Source organism: Triticum aestivum, chromosome 5B (assembly GCF_018294505.1).
Source record: "Triticum aestivum cultivar Chinese Spring chromosome 5B, IWGSC CS RefSeq v2.1, whole genome shotgun sequence".
NCBI classification, from domain to species: domain Eukaryota; kingdom Viridiplantae; phylum Streptophyta; class Magnoliopsida; order Poales; family Poaceae; genus Triticum; species Triticum aestivum.
In genome coordinates this window covers 35153340-35167912 of record NC_057807.1, presented here as the reverse complement: position 1 = coordinate 35167912, position 14573 = coordinate 35153340, and positions in this window count along the sequence as shown.

Below are 14573 nucleotides of genomic sequence, written 5' to 3'. Positions count from 1 at the left end.
GTTGCCTTGCGGGTAATAGCCCCCCCTCTAGTGGGTCCTGGCTCCAGTATTTTTTTATATATTCCATAAAAGATCTCCAGAAAGTTTTGTCCAATTCTGAGAACTTTTATTTCTGCATAAAAGAACAACAACATGGTAGTTTTGTTAAAAACGGCATCAATTCGGGTTAGTTTCATTCAAAGCATGCTAATTATAATTCAAAACAAGAGCAAAAGTGTCTGGAAAAGTAAATATAACGGAGACGTATCATGAACTAACCAAACTAATTTGACTTGGAAAGCAATAAAAGCAATTAGAACCTATCTAGCTGGGCCCAGTACCTATGACTTGATATGTACACATGCTTACCTATTTTATTTCCATAACTACAGAGGGATTCAATTATAATCTGTAACTTATTGTTCTACAGCTAAACAAAGTTCACAAGGTGGATGATGTTATTGTAATTCCACGGAATGATTTTCAAATAATCTCTACTTCCATAGCTGAGGATGATGTGCTCGTGGGTACATTTTCAGTGGGAAAAAGATGACTAACCTGAAATATGTGCAAGTTTTATAAACCATACAGGTCATTCAAATATGGCGGCAATAATAGGAAAAAATTAATTGGACATGTCGTGTTCCTCATTGATGCAGCGCGGTAGAGTAACGAGGAATATTTTGATATGGTTAATTCTTATGATCATTTATGTGAATGCCGCAACTCAAAAGGTGAAGTCATAAAGTCTGGCATTAGGATGTTACATGCTTCAGATCTTAAAGAGAATGTTATTTTCCTCCGATGTGGTACTCGTGGTAAGTCAATCACAATGATCTTCAAACTCTATTTTTCCAACGGCAAATACGCTGAAAATGACAATTGTGATGGCTTAATAAGAATAACACGACTACAAAAGTGGATCATTTTTATGAAGTTGCATCAACATTTTTATACTAAACTTATATTTTTAAAATTATTTTTATCATAGTTTATATGCCTATCTGTCATAGTTTAGCATATAACAATATAATAAAATATTAAATATAGTGATTTTTATATGGTTGTATTATAGTTATTGGAATAGTAAAATGTAACTATTTGTTATAACAACAATTATATTTGAATCATTTCTCATACTTACATAAGTTATATATATAGAAACATTAATCATGTTGGATATCAATAAAACTTAGGTCTGATTAATATCTTAATAGTGGTTTTCTTCTGTATTTTTAGGTACATATAATTATAGAAACTTCTACATTATAAATCAAGTCATGGGGAAATGTTTCTTGCAATGTGGGTTCAATAATAAAGTGATAACATGTGCATGGTCTGTATTAGATATCACCATTTATATTAATCACCGATGACCATGAAAATGCTTGCGACTGTACTTGGTTTGATATGCACATCTGGAAAAAGTTAGTTTCGTCTGGTGGTGTATACAAGAGCTCCTCCTGGTCTCTAGGATAAAATATTATTCACAAAATTACATATAAAATCTAGTTAGTAGGATCTAGTACAACATGTATGATATTTATCAGCGGGAGATAGGCAATACACGATGGGCGTGTTTGGTTGCAGTAGTGAATAGTAGATGCATTGCATAGCCTTCTCAACTCAGTCTGGCTATGCAAATGCAGCCTCAAATGCACCATCTGCAAGTTATTTGGTTGCCTACATGCCCTCTTGCCTGCATGGGCTGAACAACACTCCCTGGTGTTTGGTTGCCTGCATGTAGTGGACAAACCCAAGGCATGGTGTTTGGTTGTATGCAATGTCTGGTGTGTGGTAACCTCTTTGGCTAGTTGGTGAGGTTACCAGCACACTTCGGCACAACCATGTAGCACACATCATAAGCAGAGCAGAGTATAAACAGAGCATCAACTACTTAACATCATATTTCAGATAAGCAGTACCACACCTCATAATAGTTTAATGCATAAACCATAAACATAAACAGTTCAAAGCAGACTCGATTGTACTTAGGAAGGAGGTGCCCCGGCCCTAGTCCTTGGCGGCGAAGGCTTCGTCGTGCTTCCCACACTTGTTGACGACCTCAATGCCATCGCCATCAAAGATGATGACCTTGAGGGTGTCGGGAGTGAAGAGCTTGAACGTCACCATGTAGCCGATCTTGATCTGATGAACGGCTGCATAGGTGGCCCAACCCTGATCCAGGATCACCCTGCCGTTCATCAGCTTCACCATCACATTCCAGGAGTAGCCGGTGTTGTTCCTGAGCTTGAACTTCGTCGGCACCGCGACGAAGTGCTTGGTGAAGTCCAGGGGCATGGGGATGCACTCAAGTTTCGGTGCAAGGATAACCTTGCAGAAGTGAGTTGGGCCATCCTCCTCATGGTAGTGGTTGTAGTTGCGATGCTTGTTGCTGGGGGGGCTCTTCCATGCGCTCGTCATCGCCAGCCTCAGGCGTCTTTAGTTCATCGCCAGCCTCAGGTGGTGGGCGACAACACAACCTCGTCGGGCATTGGATGAAGGGCTGCTTGCCCTTGTTGTCAACGGCCGGGAGCACCTCCGTGCCCATATCATTGCTCTACTAGATCTGCACACAATTCATGGAGTCAGGCACAACACAGAGTTCATGGCTTATTGAAGAGCATGTATTTAAAACTGCATGACTGTCACTCTTCTCCTCCTCTCCATCGCCCCTATATTTACTCACCCTGCCCACCACTACTTACCCACCCCCTCTCTTCTCTCACTGTCAACCTTCCTCCTCTCCACTGACATGAGCTCTAGCTCCAGCTCCAACACCAACCCCTTCCCTTGGGGTATTGGCTGGAGGGCCTTCTTCCTCGGGTGGTCGGATGGTGATCGCACCAAGTTCGAGAACACCATGGAGGTGTGCTTGAACTTCGGCTCCATGCCTGACATGCAGAAGGAATCTAATGTAGTGCTCATGAGGGCCACTGCACAAGAGCTGAAGACGCTGATTCCTGACCCAACGAAGGGCGCGATGGCAGTCGACATCATTTGTTGGGCCATGAATCAGGCCGTCTCCAACGATGCTAAACAGAGGAAGAAGTGGTGCAAGTACAAGAACTACTGGGCTCCTAATGACCATCGTGCCGCAGTGTACTGGGAGACAACAATCATGCCGCCGGCGATCATCAGTGGGGAGCCTAAAGAGGAGGAAGAACTAGTGCATATGCCAGCGAGGGCGCCGGAGCCAGGCCGTTGTACCTGGCAGATCGACCTCGACTCCGTCGAGGATGACGACGACGACCCGCCGCCCCGCACGGCGATGAACAAGAAGATGAAGGCGAGCCACTCAACCCGCCGCTCCGCACGCCCGTGACGGCCGCCACGGTTAGCCGGTGTCCGTTGTGTACCCCCAATCCCCCTTCTGCATCTGCATCCACCTCTATTCGGATCTTGCATGAACTAGTATGAAGTAGTATGAACTCGTATGAACTCATACGAACTACCTCTACATCCTTATCTACCTCTATTCCCCATTCCCCTCTCCGTCATGGATCGAATATATCGCTGGACCGAACAGGAAAAAGTAGCGCATGACGAACAGAGAGAAGTGCTTACCGCCATTGCCGCGGGCCAAGTGATGATCTGCCCACCGGTGATGGAGTCTGGTGGTCTTATTGCTCTCCACCGATCCGCCGCTGCCGGTGAGAGTTGGGAGAGTAGGGAGAGTGGGGAGAGGGAGCGATGAGGGGCGGTGAGGCTAATAACTGTCGGCGCTTCGGGAAGCAAAGCAGCTTCTCGAGCGTGGCCACGCGCGTGCAGCCGCCACCACCCACGTGCACCGCTTGGGCCTGGCCCTGGAGAAACTATCAATTCGAGCATTTCCAGGGAGTCAGGCCCAGAGTGCTTTAAGCTTCGTGCCATGTGGGCCGAACAGTAAAAGCATGCAACCTCGGCCCATGTTCGTCCCGCGCGAGCCAGGCCGGGCCTCATGCTGGCAACCAAACACGGCCGATATTGGTCTATGCTATAGATTTCTCTGCTATCTAAGTTTTTTTCACATATTCAAGAATATTCTGGACATAATGTATAATAGTATTTGGATTACCATTGTAACATAGTATTTGAGGCTCTCCTCTTCTCGATCACAGGGCAGTGGCCCTATCCTCCATATACCAACATGGTACAAAGAACTCCTCTAGATACTCATTAGTAAACTTTTCTATTTTACTTAGGTAACATGTGTTTTTTTGTGCGAGAAAACTTTGTATCTATTCATCATTTGTCAAGTTACTACAAAAAACTCCAGAAGTAAAAATTACATCCAAATCCGTAGAACACCTAGCGATGACTACAATCACTGCAGCGATAACATATGTTGCCATTACATAAACATTGGTCTTCACTACAAGGTTTCATGTATATAACGACAGCAAAATCCGTCGGCAAAGGCCCGAAAACCATCGGAATAGGCTATGCTGACGGTTGCCATCGGCATATACCCGTTGCCTTAGATTCCTTTGGTAAACCTCAGATGCCTGTCGGCAAAAAAAAATGACCGCACTCCAGTCAAACTCCGTCCGAACATGTGCCTACACTAGCATTAGCCACGACGCAGAGCTATGCCGATGGTACAGCCATCAACATTGACCGAAGATATGCCGACCGTTGTACCGTTGGCATAGGTCTAACACGTAGTGCCCCCTAGGTGCTCCCTACTAGTTGCCTACGCTGACGACACAACTGTTGGCATATCTGCCATCTATGACATTGTTCCACCCCTTGGCTTATCTTAACCATGCAAGGATGTGTGTTGAGATATCACACTCTCCTCTTTACCTTCCCTCTTAACCCCTTACTTGAAACTTCGCAACATATTTTTTGTTGATTTTTCCTTGAAAATTTGTTTTCTTTAAAAAGTCCAAAAATAGCAACTAGCCCTTGGCACTACATTAAGTGGTCATTAGATAAAAATAATTAAAATTTGTGACAAGACTATGACATAAATATAGCATGAAACAAGAAAACATTAACGTCTAGGACGTATAAAGAGCCAAAAAATTACAATTTCCCCAATGCCCACCGTAATAGTGGTCAACTAATAGAAGAGGTCCGTGTTGCCTTCGTCACCAGGATTTCCCAAGCCCACCCAAGCACGATCCCATCGCACCAGGCCAACCATGGCCAATGGAGGTGCAAAGCCCTTTGGAACTTTTTTCTCTGAAGTATTTGCCGCATGTGCGCCGATAATGACGAGTCCATCCCAAGGTTGAACTCCGGATTCTCATCCTCAAAATCAATCTTCCATCCACCACCTTCATCAAGGAGACGACACAAGCGCATGTTGACATAGCCAGGTAAGAGATTTTGTGTTTTCACTGGGTTGCATAAACGTGTTGTTGAAGTCGTCTCTACCATCCTCATGTATCCGGCTACCGACTCCTTGATAATCGGGTACATCTGGAGAAGACACCGGAAGACAAAGATGCCCCATACCGCTTGCTTCCCGTCACTATCGCACGACCTTCGATCCAGCAGCAAGAGGCTTAACATGACACCTTCGCCAGAGCCACTACGTAGCACCTAGCAGTAGTAGGCATGACTTGATGCTCCGCATGAGACATCGTGCGTAGCATCCGCCGACAGCTACACTTGCCAGCGACAGGCATTGCTCGCGTCTCTGAAAGAGACGCATGTGTCACTGTCGAGCCGCATCGCACCCGATCTGTTGATGGAGGGGACGTCTCATACCGCCACCAGCCTTGGAAAGGCCATCACCACCTCATGATCCGGCCACAGAGTCATCCATGCAACCACAGAGGGTGCCGCCTTGAAAGAAGAGGGGTCGCCACCCCAAATTTGAGTGCTTCCAGCGAGCACTCACTATCGCGTCGGCCGCTGACACCGCCTGTAACAACGGCAGATGCCGCCATGACCGTCAGATCCGGGCACAAGGGCCTGAATCCCTCGCGCGCCACCACCTGCTCAGCCGCAGTCGACCTCCCATCTAGCTGACGAGACGACTGCCCCCAGACCCGCTGCACGCCGCAGTTACTACAAGATTTAATCCGAGTAAACAGTAAATAAATCATGACAACGAAAACCGAGATTAAAGTAATCATGTAGACTAGCATAGTAGATGAATAGATTGAATCTAGGGCACAGACTAGAAACATGAATTCTACCATGATCTCGAACAGGAAGGACAGAATCACATACGGTGTGCAATGGGACAATACCTGATCGCCCCTCTCCCGTACAGGATCACGAGAGGCGGGGTTTCGGAGGACTGCTGCCCCTTCTCGCGGTGCACGCCGAAAGGAGGGATGGAGAAGACTTGCGTGGCGGCGCATTGCATAGCTCTATCCTCGGCTCGGCTCATTACCGCAACCCACAGAGGAGGAGCGCGCATATAGGTCTCCCCTACTCATGCCCATACAAGTGGTAGAAGAGCTAATCTTATAAAGAAGTGCAAGTCTCACTCAACTTTCAGGGTGGGACTACACTTTAGTCCCAGTCACACCACTTACATGTGCGCATGAATGGGCCAAGAGAATTTAAGAATTTTAGTTAGGCTTTGGGCCAAAGACCCATTAACAAATTCCAACTCAGCCAACCCTGCTCCAATAACTGAACTGAGCCGCCAAGCCATAGGCACCGCCGCCGGGCTAGCACCGGCTGCCCGCGTAGCCACGGCCACAAGCCACCACCGAGGATCCCAGGGTTTTCGCCCCGAAGTCCGTGCTCTGCCATGATGACCAGGACCGACGGACATGCATATAGGCCGGAGGCCTCCCATCATGAGAGAAGACAGGAGGCAAGGACCTGCTGACTGCTATCTGCCCTGAGGGGTTTCGCTCGACGGCTTCCTCCGGCGGCGGCGAGTGGCTAGAACGGAGGAGATGTGGGGGAGGCAAAGCCCTCGGGAACTTGTTGAGGTTTAGGATGCCAAGGTCAAGGGGTCTTGTGTATTGCTCGTGCCTGAGACCATGCTGTAGTTACTCTACTCCTCTAGACGTTGTGCTCCTTTATCTCTAGTTCTCTCTATTGCACTGAACTCTATTGTTGTAGGTGGTAGCAGGTTTGTTCTCTCTCTCGCCATATGTACACTCATCATCCCAAGAGGTAGGTTGCACGTTCTCAAGCCGCCGGTTTTCCGGCTCGTCTGCTTGGTAGAAAGATTTGTATGTATATCAAATAAATTATTAACCTCTCCTAATAAAAATGTGTAATCAAGCAAAGTATATTGATACAATTTATGGCTAGCAAGTCCAAACAATTTCTTAGGAACTAGAATAGAGAAGATAAAAATTGTTTCCTATAAACCAGGCCATACATTATCGAACACGAATAGAAAATAAGAACTATAAAGTGAGCTCTAAACATGAATAGCATAAAAAATATTTTTTTTGTTTCTTACAAAAATCCAAAAAACAAAAAACAATCTTGTGCACATGATTAAGTATTATATTTAGTCTTTTTTTGCAAGAAGATAACGATTTAATAGATAATTTGATCTTACAAAAAAACACAGAAAATAGTAGATATTACAAAGAAGACCTTCTGAGCTCCAGCATCGCCGGCATCCCTAATGAGAGGAAGATGCACCGCCGCCTGTGCTTGTCCATGCACTTTAGATCAACGAAAGTATCCCCATGGCAACCAGGAAGTCCTCACTCACCGCCTCTAGGGAGGTAACACCCAGGATCATCGGCTCCGCTGCGAACAATGATGTCGTCATCTTCGAGATCTTCATATCCCAAATCCACCACCCCGTGGGATCTGGCTGGGGAAGGAAGCACAACATGAATTCGTTGATTCGCGAGTGCTGCAGAAGCAGGCGCACCACCCTGTGCCTCGTGGACTCTCCATGGGTCCCCATGACTTGTTCTCGACGCCAACCTCTCCTATAAATACAGAAACCTCCAGAAAATAACCTAGATCGGAAGTTCCGTTGCCGCAAGCCTCTGTAGCCACCAAAAACCAATCGGGACCATGTTCCGCCACCCTGCCAGAGGGGGAAATCATCACCCGTGGACATCTTCATCATCCCGACACTCTCCATGACAAGGAGGGAGTAGTTCAACCTCGGGCCTAAGGGTATGTACCAATAGCTATGTGTTTGATGTCTCTCTCTCTCTCTCTCTCTCTCTCTCTCTCGTGTTCTTGATTTGGCACGATCTTGATGTACCGTGAGCTCTGCTACTATAGTTGGATCTTATGATGTTTCTCCCCCTCTACTCTCTTGTAATGGATTGAGTTTTCCCTTTGAAGTTATCTTATCAGATTGAGTCTTTAAGGATTTGAGAACACTTGATGTATGTCTTGCATCTGCTTATCTGTGGTGACAATGGGATATTCACGTGATCTACTTGATGTATGTTTTGGTGATCAACTTTCGGGTTTAGTGACCTTGTGAACTTATGCATCGGGGTTGGCACACGTTTTCGTCTTGACTCTCCGGTATAAACTTTGGGCACTCTTTGAAGTTCTTTGTGTTTGTTGAATAGATGAATCTGAGATTGTGTGATGCATATCGTATAATCATATCTGCGGATACTTGAGCTAACATTGGTGTATCTAGGTGACATTAGGGTTTTGGTTGATTCGTAGCTTAAGGTGTTATTTTACTACGAACTCTAGGGCTGTTTGTGTCACTTATAGGAATAGCTCATTTGATTGATCGGAAAGAATAACTTTGAGGTGGTTTCATACCCTACAATAATCTCTTCGTTTGTACTCTGCTATTAGTGACTTTGGAGTGACTCTTACTTGCATGTTGGAGGATTCTTATATGATCTATTTATGTTATCATTGTTGAGAGAACTTCCACTAGTGAAAGTATGAACCCTAGGCATTGTTTCGAAGCATTGCAATACCGTTTTTTCTCACTTTTATCATTAGTTACCTTGATGTTTTTATAATTCCAGATTACAAAAACCTATATCTACCATCCATATTGCACTTGTGTCACCATCTCTTCGCCGAACTAGTGCACCTATACGATTTACCATTGTATTGGGTGTGTTGGGGACACAAGAGACTCTTTGTTATTTGGTTGCAGGGTTGTTTGAGAAAGACCATCTTCATCCTATGCCTCCCACGGATTGATATACCTTAGGTCATCCACTTGAGGGAAATTTGCTACTGTCCTACAAACCTCTGCACTTGGAGGCCCAACAATGTTTGCAAGAAGAAGGTTGCGTAGTAGACATCAAGCTCTTTTCTGGCGCCGTTGTCGGGGAGGTTAGTGCTTGAAGGTATATATTTAGATCTTGCAATCGAATCTTTTTGTTTATTATTTTATCACTAGTTTAGTTTATAAAATAAAACTACAAAAAAATGGAATTGAGGTTTCCTCATATGCTTCATCTTTTTAATATCTTTCGTGGAAATGATGGAAAGGAAAATTGTGCTCAAGTGTTAGAAGAAGAATGCATTAGAATGTTTGGCACTAAATCTTTGAATGATGAGCATGATTGCAATATTGTTAGTTTGAATTCTTTGAATATCCATGATGCTAATGATATGCCAAGACACAAGCTTGGGGATGCTATGTTTGATGAAGATGATATTTTTTATGCCCCAAGTTCTTATGAGCAAATTCATTATGATGAAAGCATGCCTCCTATCTATTATGATTATGATGAAAGTGGGTTTGAAAGAGTGTTAACTTTAGGAAGTAATGATCCCACTATTTTGGAGGATGTTGAATCTTATTGTTATAATTATGAAAGTGGATTTGGAGAGGTCATGACTTTATTTAGTGATGAATCCACTATTTCGGAAGAGGTTCCAATTGATTATGAGAAAGAAGTTGCTATCTATGATGATTATTGTGATGACATGTATGCTATAAAGAATAATGATAACCATGAAATTTGTCATCTTGATTTTAATTTTCAGTTGGATTATGCCTCACATGATAGTTATTTTGTTGAGTTTGCTCCCACTATTATTCATGAGAAGAAATTTGCTTATGTGGAGAGTAATAAAATTTCTATGATTGTAGATCATGAAAGGAATGATTTGTGTGATGGTTATATTGTTGAATTCATTCATGATGCTACTGAAAATTATTATGAGGGAGGAATATATGCTTGTAGGAGTTGCAATAATATCAAGTTTCCTCTCTATGTGCTTAAAATCTTGAAGTTATGCTTGTTTTCCCTTCCTATGCTAGTTGATTCTTGCTTCCATAAATTGTTTGTTAACACAATACCTAGGCATAGGAAGTGGGTTAGACTTAAATGTGCTAGTCATATTCTTCATGATGCTCTCTTTGTGTTTCAATTCTTATCTTTTATGTGAGCATAGTTGAAACCATCATGCCTAGCTAAAAAGGCATTAAAGAAAAGCGCTTGTTGGGAGACAACCCAATATTTAACCCTACTGTTTTTGTGTGTTCATATGATTATGCTACTGTATTAATCATGTTTTATAGCTTTTGTTTCACTAAAGTGCCAAGTAGAACCTTTGGGAAGACTTGGGTGAAAGTCAATGTGATCTTGCTGTAAAAAACAGAAACTTTGCGCTCATGAGAATAATTTTCATTTTGAACAGTAGAGTTCTTTTAAGTTTAGTATTTTTGCATAAGATTAATAGAAAAATTTCTCACGTCCACCAATTTATTTCAGAATTTTTGGAGTTACATAAGTATTCGAGAGTTATAGATTACTATAGGCTATTCTGTTTTTGACATATTCTGTTTATCTATGTGTTGTTTGCTTACTTTGCTGAATCTATGAGTAGTATCGGAGGGTATGAACCATAGAGAATTTAGAATACAGTAGATATTACACCAATATAAATAAAGTATAAGTTCACAACAGTACCTAAGTGGTGATTTATTTTCTTATACTAACGGAGCTTACGAGTTTTCTATTGAGTATTGTGTTGTGAAGTTTGCAAGTTTTGGGTATAGATTCAATGGAGTATGGAATAAGGAGTGGCAAGAGCCTAAGCTTGGGTATGCCCAAGGCACCCCAAGGTAATATTCAAGGATAACCAAGAGCCAAAGCTTGGGGATGCCCTGGATGGCATCCCCTCTTTTGTCTTCGTTCATCGGTAACTTTACTTGGAGCTATATTTTTATTCACCACAAGATATGTGTTTTGCTTGGAGCATCATTTTATTTTATTTTGTTTTGCTTGCTGCTTGAATAAAGTGCATAAGATCTAAATTTTCTTTATGTTAGAGATTCTTCATGTAGTTACATAATTATTCGACTACTCATTGATCTTCACTTATATCTTTTGGAGTAGTTTGTCGTTTGCTCTAGTGCTTCAGTTATATCTTTTAGAGCGCGATGGTGGTTTTATTTTGAAGAAATAGATGAACTCTCATGCTTCACTTATATTATTTTGAGAGTCTCATAAACATCATGGTAATTTGCTTTGGTTATGAATTTAGTCCTAATATGATAGGCATCCAAGAGGGATATAATAAAAACTTTCATATAAAGTGCATTGAATACTATGAGAAGTTTGGTTTTGTATGATTGTTTTGAGACATGAGGATGGTGATATTAGAGTCATGCTATTGGAGTAATTGTGAATTTGAGAAATACTTGTGTTAAAATTTGTGATTCCCGTACCATGCACATATGGTGAACCGTTATATGATGAAGTTGGAGTATGATTGATTTATTGGTTGTCTTCCTTATGAGTGGCGGTCGGGGACGAGCGATGGTCTTTTCCTACCAATATATCCCCCTAGGAGCATGCACGTAGTACTGTGTTTTGATGACTAATAGATTTTTGCAATAAGTATGTGAGGTCTTTATGACTAATGTTGAGTCCATGGACTACACGCACTCTCACCCTTCCACCATTGCTAGCCTCTCTAGTGTCGTGCAACCTCCGTCGGTACCATACAAACACCATATACTTTCCTCAAAACAGCCACCATACCTACCTATTATGGCATTTCCGTAGCCATTCCGAGTTATATTGAAATGCAACTTTCAACCGTTCTGTTTATTATGACACGCTTCATCATTGTCATATAGCTTTGCATGATCATGTAGTTGACATCGTATTTGTGGCAAAGCCACCACTCATAATTCTTTCATACATGTCACTCTTGATTCATTGCAAACCCTGGTACACCGCCGGAGGCATTCATATAGAGTCATATTTTGTTCTAACTATCGAGTTGTAAGTAAATAAAAGTGTGATGTCTTCATTATTAGAGCATTGTCCTAGTGAGGAAAGGATGATGGAGACTATGATTCCCCCACAATTCGGGATGAGACTCCGGACGAAAAAAAAGAAAAAGAGGCCAAAAAAAGAGAAGATCCAAAAAAACAAAAAAAAATGAGAGAAAAAGAGAGAAGGGACAATGCAACTATCCTTTTTCCACACTTGTGCTTCAAAGTAGCACCATGATCTTCATGATAGAGAGTCTCCCACTACTAGGAAAAGGGCTATAGATAATATTGACATTAGTGGCGCTCCAAACATGCGGTGCACCACTGCTATATAGCAGTGGCGCACCACGTGTTGGTGTGCCATTAGTGTCCATCACACTAATGGCGCGCCACACCTACGGTGTGCCACTACTAGCAATTTTTTTCTCCAAAACTAGTAATGGCGCACCAGGGCATAGAGCGCCATTACTAGTTATAACTAGTAATGGCGCACCACACACCACGTGCACCACTACTAGCAATTTTTTTTACGTTTTTTTCAAAACCGGTAATGGCGCACCAGAGTATAGTGTGCCATTACTAGTTCAAACTAGTAATGGCGCACCACATCCACGGTGCGCCACTACTAACATTTTTTTTGCAAAACTAGTAATGGCCCACCACCTAACAGGTGCGCCATTAGTAACCAGGGTTACTAATGGCGCATTTTTAGGTGGTGCGCTATTAGTAACCTGTGACCAGTTAGGATATTTTGGACAGCCACCTACCACACTCACTTTCCCCACTTCATTCTCTCCACCTCCTCCTCCAAGCTTGTCTCGGCTGCCTCCTCCTCCTCAACTCATTTGCACCATAGATTCACCCAAATTAAGTGTTTAAAGTACCTTTTTTGATAGGTAAGTAAGGGGAAACACTACAAAAAAAATACACTTTCGTGATGATACGTGTTTGTCACAGTAGGTCGCGTTTTTTGTCATGCATGTACATCCATGACAAATTTATGACAGAATCAAGATAGTCATACATGTGCCGTCGTAGAAGTGTTCCATGATATTACCAAAATTATCATCACGGAAGTGTCCACTTCCATGACGATAAATCGCGCGTCATAGAAGTGCTTTCGTCAAGGGTGACCGACACGTGGCATCCACCGTAACGGAACGCCGTTAAGCTATCGGGTCGAATTTTGGATCCGATAACCCGTTAACAGCCCCGACCAATGGGAAATTTCCACGTGTAAAATTCTGATTGGCCAAAGGGAACACCCGTCAGCTCGTCAGTGGGCCAGATGTCGCCCGTCCATTGGAGGAGACATGCCTCTGTTACATCGACACACGGCCGGGCCCAACAGAGGCCCATATAGGTTAAAAAGGTCGGCCCAGTCAAAGGCATGTAGAACTTAATCAGGTACTAATGGGCCATCCCAATAACGGCTTGCTTAATAAAGGCCCATTTACGGCCCGAAACCAGATCTGGCCCGTTAATTGTTCGCCCAATATTTGGGCCCGTTTACGGCCCGAAGCCAGATCGGGGCCGTTAATTGTTCGCCCGATATTTGGGCCCATTTGCGGCCCGATGCCAGATCTGGCCCGTTAATTGTTCGCCGAATAGTCGGGCCCAACTACAGCCCAGTGACTTTCGGCCTGTTAGAGGCCTGATGTAGACATGGGCCCATTTCAGCCCGGTGTGACTTTCGGCCTGGGAATGGCCTGTGCTGCCCATGGGCCATATATGGTCTGACGGGACATCGGGCCCACTAAGGGCCCATGCTAAAGGTGGCAACAGTTAAGCCCAAGTGACTTTGGGCCTGTTAAAGGCCCGTCGCGTAATTCGGCCCGTTGATGCCTGTACTAAGCTTTCGACCTCTTAAAGGCCCATGATATCAGTGGGCCAACTAAGGCCCGTGATATGTTTCGGCCTGGTAACGACCTGTGAGCTAACTGGGCTCATAACGGCCTGGTCTACATTTCGGCCTGCTGAAGGCCCGTCAACGACTAGTGAAAATTGAGGCCCAACATGCATTTTGGCCTACTAAAGGCCTGTGGTTTCATCTCAGCCGTAAGAGGCCACTACAATATTCATCCTGTTAATGGCCCAACGCTACCTGGGCCAAACTAAGCACTGGGTTGACAAAAGGCCCAACTAAAATATAGGCCGGTGTAAGTTTGGGCCTGGCGCAATGTGTGAAGGCCCCAATCATTCGGGCCCAAGAAAGACACAGGTCGGCCCAATTGTGGCCCGCTAAAAACCTGGCCCATTAGAGTCGAATGTTTCGGCCCAGTCGACTACATCTGATTTTTTTTTCAGATAGCGAATGATGGCAGTAACTAGTAGGAATTAAGAACAAACCTACTCTATACAATAAAGAAATTACGGCATAGTAACTAAGAATAAACCTACACTATACAATAAAGGATTTAAGGTATATTACATCCATTGGGCATCGAAGTTCGCCACCAGTGATCATAAAGCGCAACGAAGAAGCAGATTACAA